General features: G+C 39.5%; 1 protein-coding gene across 4 annotated transcripts in view; it reads left to right on the top strand.

The window, feature by feature from the left end:
* The first annotated feature begins 342 nt into the window (after window positions 1–342).
* Window positions 343–14,573, top strand: part of LOC145344979 (intersectin-2-like) — a 213,215-nt gene continuing 198,984 nt past the window's right edge. For all 4 annotated transcript variants that reach the window (XM_080192400.1, XM_080192401.1, XM_080192399.1 and 1 more), the window contains exon 1: window positions 343–470. The gene's annotated coding sequence lies outside the window, so the exon portion shown is untranslated. The remainder of the gene's footprint in view (window positions 471–14,573) is intronic.

The following is a 14,573-nucleotide window of genomic DNA, read 5'->3' as shown; positions in this document are numbered from 1 at the left end:
CCTCCCAGTGTTTCTCTGACTCCTCCCAGTGTTTCTCTCTCTGACTCCTCCCAGTGTTTCTCTCTCTGACTCCTCCCAGTGTTTCTCTCTCTCTGGCTCCTCCCAGTGTTTCTCTCTCTGGCTCCTCCCAGTGTTTCTCTGGCTCCTCCCAGTGTTTCTCTCTCTCTGGCTCCTCCCAGTGTTTCTCTCTCTGGCTCCTCCCAGTGTTTCTCTGGCTCCTCCCAGTGTTTCTCTCTCTCTGGCTCCTCCCAGTGTTTCTCTGACTCCTCCCAGTGTTTCTCTCTCTGACTCCTCCCAGTGTTTCTCTGACTCCTCCCAGTGTTTCTCACTCTGTGCCCTCGCTTCCTGCCTGCTGTCAGCGCCATGTTATTGCTCTGACACTGCGGCTGGCTCGGCAACAAGTCGCTGGGGGATCGGGGCCGCCGGCTTCGGGCTGCGGGGAGAAGGGACCCGGATCCTGGGGGTAGGAGGTAAGTGCGGCCGGGCTGCGGGGAAGGTGAGCTCGGGGCCGGGAGGGAGAGGGCCGCTGTGGCCGGGCCGGGCAGGGCAGGGTAGAGAGCCGCCTGCGGGGGAAGCCAGGCCTCGGTCTCCCGGGCAGCGAGCGGCGGCCACCGGGCGGGTGGCAGGTGGTTAGAGTTAAAACTGCGAACCGTCCCGTTGTGGGATTAAAAATCACTCAGTATTGTCCAGGAGTGGGATTGGGATGTACAGGAATGTGTTTGGGATGTTTATAATTGAGGATTTGGAACGTACAGGGGTGTGTTTGGGATGTTTATAATTGAGGATTTGGAACGTACAGGGGTGTGTTTGGGATGTTTATAATTGAGGATTTGGGACGTACAGGGGTGTGTTTGGGATGTTTATAATTGGGGATTTGGGACGTACAGGGGTGTGTTTGGGATGTTTATAATTGGGGATTTGGGGTGTACTGGGGTGTGTTTGGGATGTTTATAATTGAGGATTTGGGACGTACAGGGGTGTGTTTGGGATGTTTATAATTGGGGATTTGGGACGTACAGGGGTGTGTTTGGGATGTTTATAATTGAGGATTTGGGACGTACAGGGGTGTGTTTGGGATGTTTATAATTGAGGATTTGGGACGTACAGGGGTGTGTTTGGGATGTTTATAATTGAGGATTTGGAACGTACAGGGGTGTGTTTGGGATGTTTATAATTGAGGATTTGGGACGTACAGGGGTGTGTTTGGGATGTTTATAATTGGGGATTTGGGACGTACAGGGGTGTGTTTGGGATGTTTATAATTGGGGATTTGGGGTGTACTGGGGTGTGTTTGGGATGTTTATAATTGAGGATTTGGGACGTACAGGGGTGTGTTTGGGATGTTTATAATTGGGGATTTGGGACGTACAGGGGTGTGTTTGGGATGTTTATAATTGAGGATTTGGGACGTACAGGGGTGTGTTTGGGATGTTTATAATTGAGGATTTGGGACGTACAGGGGTGTGTTTGGGATGTTTATAATTGAGGATTTGGGACGTACAGGGGTGTGTTTGGGATGTTTATAATTGAGGATTTGGGACGTATAGGAATGTGTTTGGGATGTTTATAATTGAGGATTTGGGGTGTACTGGGGTGTGTTTGGGATGTTTATAATTGAGGATTTGGAACGTACAGGGGTGTGTTTGGGATGTTTATAATTGAGGATTTGGGACGTACAGGGGTGTGTTTGGGATGTTTATAATTGGGGATTTGGGACGTACAGGGGTGTGTTTGGGATGTTTATAATTGAGGATTTGGGACGTACAGGGGTGTGTTTGGGATGTTTATAATTGAGGATTTGGAACGTACAGGGGTGTGTTTGGGATGTTTATAATTGGGGATTTGGAACGTACAGGGGTGTGTTTGGGATGTTTATAATTGAGGATTTGGGACGTACAGGGGTGTGTTTGGGATGTTTATAATTGGGGATTTGGGACGTACGGGGGCGTGTTTGGGATGTTTTTAATTGAGGATTTGGAACGTACAGGGGTGTGCTTGCAATGTTTATAATTGGGGATTTGGGATTTACAGGGTGTGTTTGGGGTGTTTATAATTGGGGATTTGGGATGTACAGGGGTGTGATTGATATACAAGGAGGATAAATTGGGATTTATAGAATTTTTCAGACCTACAGATTTGACGTTTGGGATCTACAGAAGTGGGGATTTAGGATAAAGGAGTGTGATGCTTATACATGGAGTGAAATTTGGGGTCCATAAGGGTCGGTTTGAAAAATAAGTTGTGGTTAGCTTTGGGATGGCCAGGATTGGGGGTTTGTCAATACAGGATCAGACTTTCTATCTCATGCTGTTTCACAAACTTGAGTTCTTGGTTCCTACAGGGTCACCACAGGGTGAGGACAAGCTAGTAGAATTCGTAATATCTTGTCATGATTTTAGATTAGTTACTGATTTGTTGCTGCTGTTTAAGCTCAGGTTATACATGTTGAAATGCTAGGTGCAGCACCATTAACATGGAATATTACAGCACGGTACAGGCCCTTCGGCCCTCAATATTGTGCCGAGCTATGTCCAATCCCAAGATCAAGCTATCCCACTCCCTATAATTTTGGTGTGCTCCACGTGCCTATCCAATAACCGCTTGAAAGTCCCTAAAGTGTCCGACTTTTCAAGATTTAGTATGTTTTATGAAGGACTGAATTTATGGTTAGAAAATACAAATGGACGTGGGCAGAATTGTTGAGAAAATATAGGCCAGCAGAGTTTTTTTGTCATGGATCTTGTTCTTTAAAGCAGGACGATTTTAGATCTGTATGTTTAAAAGCAGTTTCATGGATTTCTGAAACATTGAACTGTAGTTTTCTGTTTTATATTAATTTCAAAGTTAAACTCCCAAGACACCATGGTGTCTGTGTTGTATTATTTGTAGCATTGTCCAGACCAGATCCAGTGACAGCTGCAGGACACCAGTGGCAACAGAGAGGATGGGATCAGGTTTGGCCATGATGCTTTACCTCCTGTCATATCCTCTCCCATGCTTGGATCCATCTGCAAGGACATAGTCTGTTGACACTCGCTCTTTAGATTCACACATTAAGGATTATCCCTTGGGTGAGTTACTGGAATGTTCCACCACCTGTGGTGAAAGAGTTAGTATCTTCAGTAACGATTAGAAAAAGGCTGGGGAAAATTGTTTTGTATTTTTCAAGTCAGAATTTTGAAGTAAGCTTCGCATATACAGTATAGGCTTCGCATATACGGTATAAAACATACCTTTGTTGCTAAATACCTGTTCATCGTGAACCAAAGTGTAGGAATTTATACAAAATTCTTTGAGACTTGCAAAAACAAGTGTACATGTATATATGGTTTGGATAAATGAAGAACTCAATAACCTGGCAAAAAAAATCTCTTCCCTTCCTGATTTGTGAGGTTTGACCAAGTGAAAATATGAACCAATACTAAAGAAAAAAGAAGGAGCCTTTATTTCTGATTTGAAGTGTAGCTTACAGCAAGGCTGCTGCAGCCAGCAAATTTTCTGTGGATGATCAAAACACTTTGCATGAATACAAATAGTGGCGGTGTTTTCTGTGATGTAGACAATACCTGCCCAATGGAGGTGGCAACAAGCCTGTAACCCAGTGGAGGGATTCTTACGACATCATCAATTGAATTTGCATTTTCAGCCATTTAACTAGGTATTTTGAATTGGAGTCTGTCTGGCTGTCTTTTCTAAATCAGATTGTTCCTCATGAATCATGATAATCTGGAGAAATTATGGTCATAAATTATATGAAGTTATCTATGATGGTACAAAATTGAGCCAATCCACTCAACCATCATGGAAGTAAGTTAGATGGAACTATCTAAGACTGTGGAGTTGTGGTGGGAGTTTGAATGAAGGTGGCACGAAAGGGTAAGTTTTCAAGTATGTCTGGTTTGGATATTTTGGGAGGTGAAAAGTAGAGAATGATTGTCACCTGGATGAAATTTATAATGCACCATCTAATTGAGGTTACAGATACCTGAAATTTTTAGCCTTTTGGCTCAGATCAAGTGTCAGGTCAAGCCTAAAATGGGGCACAATCCCTTATCTTGTCAGCTTTGATCTTGCTTGTCTCTCTTATAGGGATCATGAGTTGGATTCAATTGGATTCTGAATTTGATTTTTGGAGCAAGGAAGGAATGGATTTGGGTTCGCCAGTCCAATCTGAACATTGGCTTTGTAACTTAAGGATGGAGTAAAACATTAAAATAAAAAGAAATTTGAAACTGTAAGCTTGAACTTATTTTCTAAATATCATCTAAAACATGAAAATACACCACTGCTTTAAAATCACTTCAAGGAATTACCTTTGAATAATACTTTCCTTTGATGTGACTGCCTGTATATACACTGACTGATAGTAACTGTTAATGTGCAGAGCAATTGCTATATAATGTTCATGTAGATAGACGAATGCCTGGTTGGCATGGACGAGTTGTGCTGAAGGGCCTGTTTCCGTGCTGCATAACTCTATGACACTATGACTGTGATATTGGCAGCTAATTATTGGAAAGTGTACATTTAAAATGTAATATGCTGAATCTCCCATGGTTTATTCTTCCTTTGATGGAATACCTTTAAAACCGACCAAGTACTTAGCTGTGTGTACATTTGACTGTTGTGTACATGACGGAACAATTTAGCCAGTGTCTTGAAAGCTTAGAGCGAAGGAAGAAGAATGCTCAATATTTAGGTGGAGATAATCTGCTTAAGTTCTTGATACAAGATTCTCAAAAACCAAGGTTTTGTTTTGGTTCATGGATGTTAACTTTTGCAGACTTATGAAATTGGCAACATTTTGCTATCAAAATAATAACAAAGTTAATGCCACCCACCATTATTAATGCATAAAATTGGCTTTCTTTCTTTGTCTCTTTTCTCTCCCTTAATCCAATCTTTGTTTCCCTCTTTGAATTTCTATATTGGGTTTGACATTGAACTAATTATAACATATATTTCCTCCACAGTCCTTGTAAACCTCATTAATCAATCCTCTGATCTGATTAATTAATGAGATTCCCATTTTCTTACCTTGTTCACTCAGGTCACAAAGTTTTGTTTTCCTTATTGCGCTGTTATTACCCATGCAAGACATTTTAAAAAACTTAACTGTGCCAAAGAAAGTTTATCAGCATTTGCCATTGGATGCCCTGCTACCACAAGATCTGTCCTATAATGTAGATATTATAATGTGTATTATAATAATGGGACAATACAGTGGCACAGTGGTTAGCACTGATGCCTCACAGTGCCGGGAACTCGGGTTTAATTCCTCAGGTGACTGTCTGTGTGGAGTTTGCACATTCTCCCCGTGTCTGTGTGGTTTCCTCCAGATGCTCCAGTTTCCTCCCACACTCCAAAGATGTGCAGTTTAGGTTGATTGGCCATGATAAATTGACTGTTCGTGTCGGAGTAAATAGATGAGGCTATGGGGACAGGGCCTGGGTGAGATTGTTGTTGCTGCAGGCCTGATGGACCAAATGGCCTCCTTTTGCACTGTAGGGATTCTATATTCCATGTCAGTTTCACAAATTATTGAGAAAGCATAATGTTCTTGATTAATCTGGTGTGTTCAGTGTCACAAATCCATCTGCTTTGATATATATGAATACTTATTTTGCGTGTATCTAACATTTTCCAAACATCATACTTCAGATTGTCAAACTTCATTACAGGGGCAGTAAAACCTTAAGAAAAGAGAAGGAAAGTCATTCATTGACCTGAAAATTTGAGCTTTTATGACAGCTATAATTCCATCAGTTTCACTATTTGATTGAACATTTCAGAATTTGCATATACAAAGCAGTGACTTTAAAAGCTGAATTAGCATCTAAACATCAAACATCACAGTATGAAATGTGACCCTGACTACCTATGAATACCGCCACTGGAGATCTGTAATGAAATACATAAGCTTTGAAAAACTTCCAACACATTTCGGTGTCACAAGTGGAAAGTTCTGTTATACCTTTTAGAAAATATAAAAGAAGAAAATTATCGACTTCTTCTGATTTTAAAGAGAGCACTATAATCGACCTCAGGATGTGCTAAAGTACCCTTGCTCTCCAACTGCCCTCAGGATATGCCAATTTATGGCATTATGATCTTTCGGCCTAAAAACGTCAGGCTGGTTTTCATGCACATCTATACCTGAGCAGCGGAACAATGTAGTTTGCATTGTGTTGTGTAAAGCTTCTGTTCTTACCATGGATGTCTGTGCAGATCACTCTTCCCCTCATCCTCACTTCTCTGACTGTTTTAATGAATGTATAGCAGTTGATTAATCCACATCTGAGAGAAGGTTGCTAATGAGAAATTGATTTGTGGCATGAGGAGGGAGAGAATAATCAAAATTGGAATATGAAAAAGCCCTAAATGCAATTATCTGAAACTGATGGCAGTAGTAATGAGATACTTTTGTCTGTTTTATTTCAAAATAATCAATTACATTGCATTATGTAATACCCTAATCCTAATAGCAGAGATAATTATATGTTATTATATGTTACAATGATGATCTTTACATATGGAAATGTATCACAAGTTGCAATCTGATGTTTTGCTTTAGAAATTGTTAAAAATATTGTGTGTTGCTGCACTCAGTTGTAGCAGTTTTGTACTGACTGCAGTAATGAGGAAATTCATATTGGATAGTATGATGGTCTTTGTAGAAATACTGTTAAGAGTTTAATTCAGTTATGAGGAGATGCCGTTATATTCCTTCTCATTTATTTGAAGTAGCAACTTCAAATCCTTGTGACGTTGAATATATTTATGAGGCCCATGTGATGAATACAGATGCTTTATCTGTATGGTGTATCCAGTACAGAGAAATATGCTCACAGTTTGATGTGCATATATTTTGACAGGTGCATATCAATTATATGAAGTCTATCAGTCACAGACTGGTAGATGGTTTGCTCTCAGATGTCTGTGAATCAAAGTTAATGTTATAGACTTTAAGCAAACTGACCTGATAGAAAAGCAGTCAGGATGGTTGCTCTACATTAATGTTGCAAAGGTTAAAGTCTCTATCCCACTAGAGTTGTTTTGCAACTGAGCCTACTGAGTGCCATACGTTCAGGAAATGGAATCCTAGTGTAGAATGTTGCAGCCTGTGGCAAAAATGTCTCTTGTTCTCGAAGTGACATTGCTGTGTACACAATGGCTGTGGCCTGTAGCAAGTGTTGAAATAACAGCAGTGTATTTTGTATGAGTTCGTGGAGAAAGCATGACATTTTTAATTTTCTAAGAGATAGTGTTCATGTAGTCATTTGGCTTTACAGCTGTGTTTCGAAGGTGCAGTAAAAGACTCTATTCCATGAAGTGGGGGCTTCAGTAATTTGAAAGTGTTGATAACAGGAAGAGAAAAAATATTACAGCTTACGTATTCCATTTTATATCTGTGGTGTATGGTTTGTCCTGATTGTGTATGGTGTTATAGGCCACAGGTGTTCAAACTAGGGTCCTTGGGCTTTAGGGGCCCTGCAGGCAGAACCTTATCTTTGCTAACATCAGATGTTTGTATTCCTTGATTTATAGCATCTACTTCCTGTTATTTTGGAAATATAATTGTATTAAAGATGCTCTCGTAAAGCACCTTTTTTGGCAGTCTGGCAGAGTCACTGAGAATGTGACAATACTGCAGGGATCTATGTAGCGCAAGCCTTGAAAATCACTGATGTAGGCAATATTATATATAATGTATTTGTATATTGTTAATTAATATCCTTCTAACTAAAAGTAGGGCGCATGGATTCTAAGATTGAACAGAAATAGTAGTTTTTCTTGCAGTTATTCTGTTGTTTCTTTTGGTTTAATTTCCTAAACTGAAAATAGGATACACGGTACATGGGGTTTTGCTGGCAGATTGAACTGCTGCCAAGTGCTGTAGTGCTGATTGTACAGGGCCAATGCACACTTAAAAAAAAATTAACTTAAAAGTGGAAGCATCATTTTCTAATTGTGACTCGATCTGTTTTTTCTTCTGATATGTTGCAGGAAAATACTTTTTTCTTAAAAAAGAAAGTAAAGCTATTAATTACACACTGTTTCACTTTTAATATTTTTATGAGGAACAGCAAACAGTGGAGTGTAAATGTGAATTTGCATAAGTTTCAAGTTGAGTGGTTGATTGAATTTCAAGGTGCAATAGTGCTGCATATGGGCAACAATTTAATTATTGCTTCTTTACTCCACCCCTGTCTCACCCTGGTCCCGATTCCTCATACCTGATCGAAGAACAGCAGCGTTGTTAAGATCAAATGGTGGCCTTCCATTGTATAGATCCAAGTAGACCAAGAAGGTCTAGGTTTGGTGTCAGGACAATGCTGAGTTATCTGATTACGGATAGAGAAGTATCAGTGTGATCACAACTGACGTCATTCTCTTCCTCAGGTTTTACTTTCCTTGGTTGAAGAAGAGAAGATGAAATAAAATCCCAACTTTATTTGGTATCTAGTGACGTTTGAGATAGTGGCTGCTGGTGAGGAGAAGTGATGATGTGGGTATGCCGGCGTTGGACTGGCGTAAACACAGTAAAAAGTCTGACAACACCAGGTTTTAGTCCAACCTATTTATTTGATAATAGACTCACAGGCTTTTGGGGTTAGCCCCTTCGTCAGGTGAACTCTCCATTCACCTGATGAAGGGGCTAACCCCGAAAGCTTGTGAGTCTATTATCAAATAAATAGGTTGGACTAAAACCTGGTGTTGTCAGACTTTTTACGGTGAGGAGAAGATCAAGCTAATCTGCAATGATACTTGCTGTAAACGTTTGCTGATGTTCACGATCAAAGGACAGGAGTTACAGGATAAGTGGGTAAAAAGGTAGCACCAAAAAATAGAGAGGAGGAAAAATAGCTCCTGAAATTAAAACTAAAGTGCTTTTCTGCTTTTTTTGAGGTAGCTCCCACCATTATAATTCATGCTGTCCTCTATTTTTAAAATCAAGAAATGGAAACCTTACTAAGTAGCTGCTTTATATCAATCTTCACAATAAAAGATGAGGATAAAACATCAGAGATATAAGCAAAATTAGAAATAAATCACAAAGAGGAGCTAAAAATCTATTTGTGAATAAAAACATGTTGGAGAAATTAATGTTGTTAAAGATAGACAAAAGTCTAGGAGCTAATGGTTTCCAGTATTGGTTCCTTGGAAGAGTGCAGTCAGAGTCACGTTTGTGCCACCATATAGATGGCTCTTCTGTATAGGAAAGAAGAAGAAAGAAAGAACAGTAGTGATAGGAGATTTGTTAGTTAGTTCTGAGGCTGTAGATGTGACTCCAGGATGGTACCAGGGTCAAGGAGCAACTGAAGGGCATTCTCCTGGGAAAGGGTGACCATCCAGAGGTCATGATCCACATTGTTACCAATGACTTAGGTAGGAGATGGGATGAGATCCTGACAGCAGATTTCACAGAGGTAGGAAGGAGATTGAAAATCACGACTCTGGATGGCACGGTAGCACAGTGGTTAGCATGCTCTCTCTCAGCAACAGGGATTTGGGTTTGATTCCAGCTTTGAGTGACAGCCTCTTTGGAGTTTGCACGTTTTCCCCATGTCTGTGTGAGTTTCCTCTCATAGTCCAAAGATGTGCAGGTTACATGGATTGGCCATGCTAAATTGCCCCTTAGTGTCCAAAGATGTGTAGGTTAGGTGGATTAACCATGGTAAAAGTGTAGGGTTATGGGGATTGTGCATGGGGAAGCAGGCCTAGGTAAGATTCTCTTTTAGAGAGCGGATGCAGACATGATAGGCCATTTGGCTCCATTCTGCACTATAGGGATTCAATGAATCTATACATTTGTGAAATTTTTCAGCCAGTGCATAACAAACCCAGTGAAATAGGGTGCAATTCTAAATTTAGTCTCAGCAATTGAAGCTTTGCAGGTGGCAGTGGGTACCTGTTTTGGAAGTAGTCACTAGCATTATGGAGAAGAATAAAAATGGACCAGGAATATAAGTTCTAAATTGGGACAAGACAAATTTCCCATAGCTGTGACTTGAGTTGGCAAGAATGGATTGGATACATCTCCTAGAAGGGAAAACAATGTCCAATTGGTGGGCAGCATTCAAAAACAAGATTGTATAGGCCCAGTGTAGACATGTCCCCACAAAAAAAAACCAAACCTAGAACCCTCTGGTTGTCCAGAAGCACAGTGAGAAGTCTCACAGCACCAGCTTAAAGTCTGACTCTGAAAGCCTAGCTGCCAAATAAACCTGTTGGACTTTAACCTGGTGTTGTGAGACTTCTTACTGTGCTTACATCGGTTCAACGCCGGCATTGCCACATCATGTCCTGAAGCATACAGGGTAAGGTAAAACAGAAAAAGAAAGCTTATGTCAATCACAAGAAGCTTAATACTGTAGAAAGCCTGGAGAGTGTAGAAATTTTGGGGTGGAGCAATAAAGGAAATTAGGAAAGCAAAGAGAGAATATGAACAAAATATTGGTAGATAAAATCAAAGAAAACCCAATGATGTTTTACTTGTACACTTAGAGCAAGAGAATCTTCTATTAGGAATAGTGTGACTGAGCATTTGAACAACTATGAGCTGACCAAAGAGAGCCAGAATGAATTTGTAAACGGCTCGTATTATCGAACAAACCTTGATTTTTTTCAGAAGGTAGCTAAAAGGGTGTCTATAAATGTTATTTATGTAGATTTTGAAAGGCATTTGGTAAGGGTCTACTTAAGTGCCTATTAACAAAAATGAGAGCGTACAATTGGAGACAGCCTTTTCACTTGTATAAACAGTTGCTTTAGGACTAACAGTAAAAAAAAAGTAGGGATAATGGGTCTGTGCTCAAATTAGCAGCATGTGACGAGTGTCCCCCTGAGATTTGTACAAAGGTCACAGTGTTTTACTCTATTTATAACTGATTTGAGTAAAGAAATATCTTTTATACAGAGACATCTAATCTAAGATTTTAGTTAAAGTAGTACAGTAAACACTACAAGTGGACACAAAGTTGTGAGGGAGCATTGACAGATTAAGTAGGTAGGTAAAATTGTGACAGATGGAATTGAACATGGCAAAGTGTGAAGCTATTCATTTTCAACATAAACTATGGATCAGAGTATTTTCTAAAGGGTGAGGAAAGCTAAGAACTGTATCAACATAGAGAGATTTAGGGGCCCAATTACAGAAGGGCTGAATGCAACATTATGTTTGCGCTGGTTAGAGCCCATCTGGAGCGCTGCATTCAGTTCTGGGCAAGGAGGCACCTGAAGAAGAGTTGACTTTAGGGTAGTTTTAGCAGATACTTGGCAGCAGACTGGCTATGCAGTTCCTGAACAGTGAAAGGTGAAGTGTTGTCATCACCAAAATTAATTACAGCCATTTGTGAGGGATGTTTGTAATCAAGATGTATTATTTGAATTCTGACATTCACTCCACTCAGAGCCTGATCCCTGAGTGGGCTGTCTGGAAAATGTCTGAAATCTAGACTGGAAACTGAAAAGCTTGCATTTTCTTCAAAAAAAAAGTTTATTTTAACCTTATCTTGCCCTACCAATGTAATGGAAGCAATTAGTAATTCATATTTTCAGTTAGAAGCAAAGAAAACCCCAGAACTCAAACTATGTTGCCACGACCTCTACAGCTTTTGACACCTTGGCAAAAGATGTCACACTATATTCGGGATTGATATCAGATTACCATTTTGATTGTGAGATTATTAGTAATCTTGAATTGTTTACTCTTGCAAATTATGAAGGGCACACTGTGTCTCTAAATAATGACTTGTATTCAACACTGTAAAAAATGGACACTGTCTCAGCCTGGAGTGCCTTTGATAAAGAAATCTTAGAACGAGTTCCAACTGTTGAAACAGATGAGGCAAGGTTCCTTTAGCACAGTCACTGCTGTTCCGGTAATGGTTCTTTACTGGATAATCTCTGTGGGCCCTATGTTTGTTGACAGGGAAGCTTGAATTTCATTTTATCCTTAAGAATTGTCCATATGAAGAGAAATAAGTTTATGGCTGGAACAGTTGTCTTTTTACTCGCTTTATTTGAAAACTTTGCTTGGTTATGTTGCAATGTCTGAACAACGCTCAATGATATATTTCTTTTGTGAGATGAAGTAAAACGGAATACTGTAAAGAGAGCATCTTATCTCTTAGAAGGGACTACTTTATTAGTTAAGGCAAATCATCAGTAGGGTAAAACTAACCTGTCTCACAACAGTCAAAACCCAGCTCATGTTCCCTATTAGTGGGTGAACAATCCAACGCTTGGTGAATTCTGCTTCACAATGATAGGAAGAGCCAACATCGATGGATCAAAAAGCGACAGCGCTATGAACGCTTGGCTGCCACAAGCCAGTTATCCCTGTGGTAACTTTTCTGACACCTCCTGCTTCAAACCCAAAAACTTTTCTGACACCTGCTTCAAACCCATCACTGCTTTGGCACAGTTAAATCATATTGAGTAGTCACGTTGCTCTCTTATACTACCAACAAGACACCAATCAGGAAAATTTGGTGGTAATTGCAAATCATAGCAAAAAACATGTAGCAAAGGTCATTTGTTAAACTACACTTTCATTTAAGTTTAGGCAGATTGTATTACTTTCATACTGTTTACAATCCTAAACGTGTCATCTTAATGTTTTGCATAGTAAAAGTAAGACACATCACGCTGTCAAAGAAAGTACTATGTCCGGTAAATTATCATTGATGGAGGCTGATAAGGCTGCCCCATAAAAAAAATGTTTTCTTATGTTCTCGGCATCGCCAAGTTATTGCAAAATTTTAGCAGTGTTTATGGTCGTGACAGCTGGATGGTGCATCTTTTAGGCTGCAGCTTGAAATTAAAGGAAGTCTTATTATCTCTTGATTAGTCTAATATTATTCTTCTGCTGGCCTTTCTTTCAAAGAATTGGCATTAGTAAATAAAACAATGTCCATATTACACACAGAAGGTTAATGATCCCCCTGACTAAGGATGATTCAACATAGCTTTTTCTAGCCTAGTTAAAACTAGATTATTTACTCTTGGGTTATAATCTAACCCAAGATTAAATAATCTAGTTTTAATTAGATGGTTTCATCTGATGCTGAAACCCTCATCCATGTCTTTATTACCTCCAGACTGACTACTTTAATTCTCTCCTGGGAAGCCTCCCACTTTCAATCCTCCAGAAGTTTGAGCTCATTCAAAATTCTGCTGTCCATTTCCTAACTAATTTTGTTCAACTACCCCTGCACTTATTGGTTCTTGATCTGATAATGTCTCAATTTTAAAATTCATGTTTGTATTCAAATGCTTGCAAAGCCCTTCCATTTTCCTATCTCTGTAAAATGCTAGACTGCCCCAAGATCTTTGCATTCCTTCAGTTCTGGCCTCCTGCTTATCTCTCGTTTTTATCTCTCTGCCACTGGAAGGCATGCCTTCAGTTACCTGGATCCTAAACTCCAGATATCCCACTCAAATGTCCTCATCTCTCTATCTTTCTCCCCTCCTTTAAATCATTTTCTAAAACTTATCTCTTGGCCAAGTTTTTGACCAGCTGTCCTGATATCTCCTTTTATGTGGCTTTTTATAACTGTAGTCCTGATATCTTTTATGTGGCTTTGTGTCAAATTTTGTTTGATAGCATTGCTGTGAAGCTCCTCGTTTTTGCTACATTAAAGCTGAAATCTAAATGTAAGCAGTTGTTTTAGATTAGTTGCTATTGACCAGTCAGAACAGGGCAGGGAAAAGCATAACTGAAGAGAGATGTTACCATAATCAATTTTTTCACTCGGGTGTTTTAATCTTATTTTAAAGTATTTGATATATCATTACTGACGTAGGCCAGAACAACTGAAATTATGAGGATTCATATTGTGAGCAAAAAAAAACTTTGTTAACAATGCAGTTACATTGTGTCGTGAATCACTTATTTTTGTTGTATTACTAAGCTGAAGTTCCAATGATCAAAGTGCAGGATGCCACTAGCTTTGAAAGAAAAATTGGGTAAATAAGGAAGGAGTTGTTAAATAACACCAAGCTCGGGTTTCATAAGCCTATAGATTAGTGAAAGATAACAAAAACCACAATAATTTATTCGTCATATTTTAAATGGTAATGTTTGCAAATGAGTTATAAGTCTGATTTTATCGTACTTTGCCTTGCTTCACTAATGTTGCCATTCTCAGGAGGTTACCTGGCTTTGCAGAGAGGAGAGTGCCTAGTCATGATGCTGCAACCATCATGTTGCATGGGGCAGGCTTGGTGGATCATCTTGTCTTTTATTGTCCATCAATTTTATATGATCATATGTTCATAATTTGAATTAAGCTCATTAATATGAACATGACTCGACCACACGTTGTGGCCATTTTTATTTGCATACTAGCTTTAAAAATTATTTCTGTTAAATTATAGCAAGCAACAAAAGGATAGTAAGGGATAAAATTGGTCTTCTCGAAGACCAGAGTGGTCAGCTATGTATGGAACCAAAAGAAATGGGGGAGATATTAACTGGGTTTTTTAGTATCTGTATTTACTAAGGAAACTGGCAGGGAGTCTATAGGAATAAGGCAAACAATTAGGGGGGTCATGAACCTATACAG

Source organism: Carcharhinus amblyrhynchos, chromosome 7 (genome assembly GCF_965287045.1).
Source record: "Carcharhinus amblyrhynchos chromosome 7, sCarAmb.v2.hapA, whole genome shotgun sequence".
Classification (NCBI taxonomy): domain Eukaryota; kingdom Metazoa; phylum Chordata; class Chondrichthyes; order Carcharhiniformes; family Carcharhinidae; genus Carcharhinus; species Carcharhinus amblyrhynchos.
The sequence above is the reverse complement of the archived record's forward strand: the minus strand, read 5'-3'. Positions and strand labels throughout refer to the sequence as shown.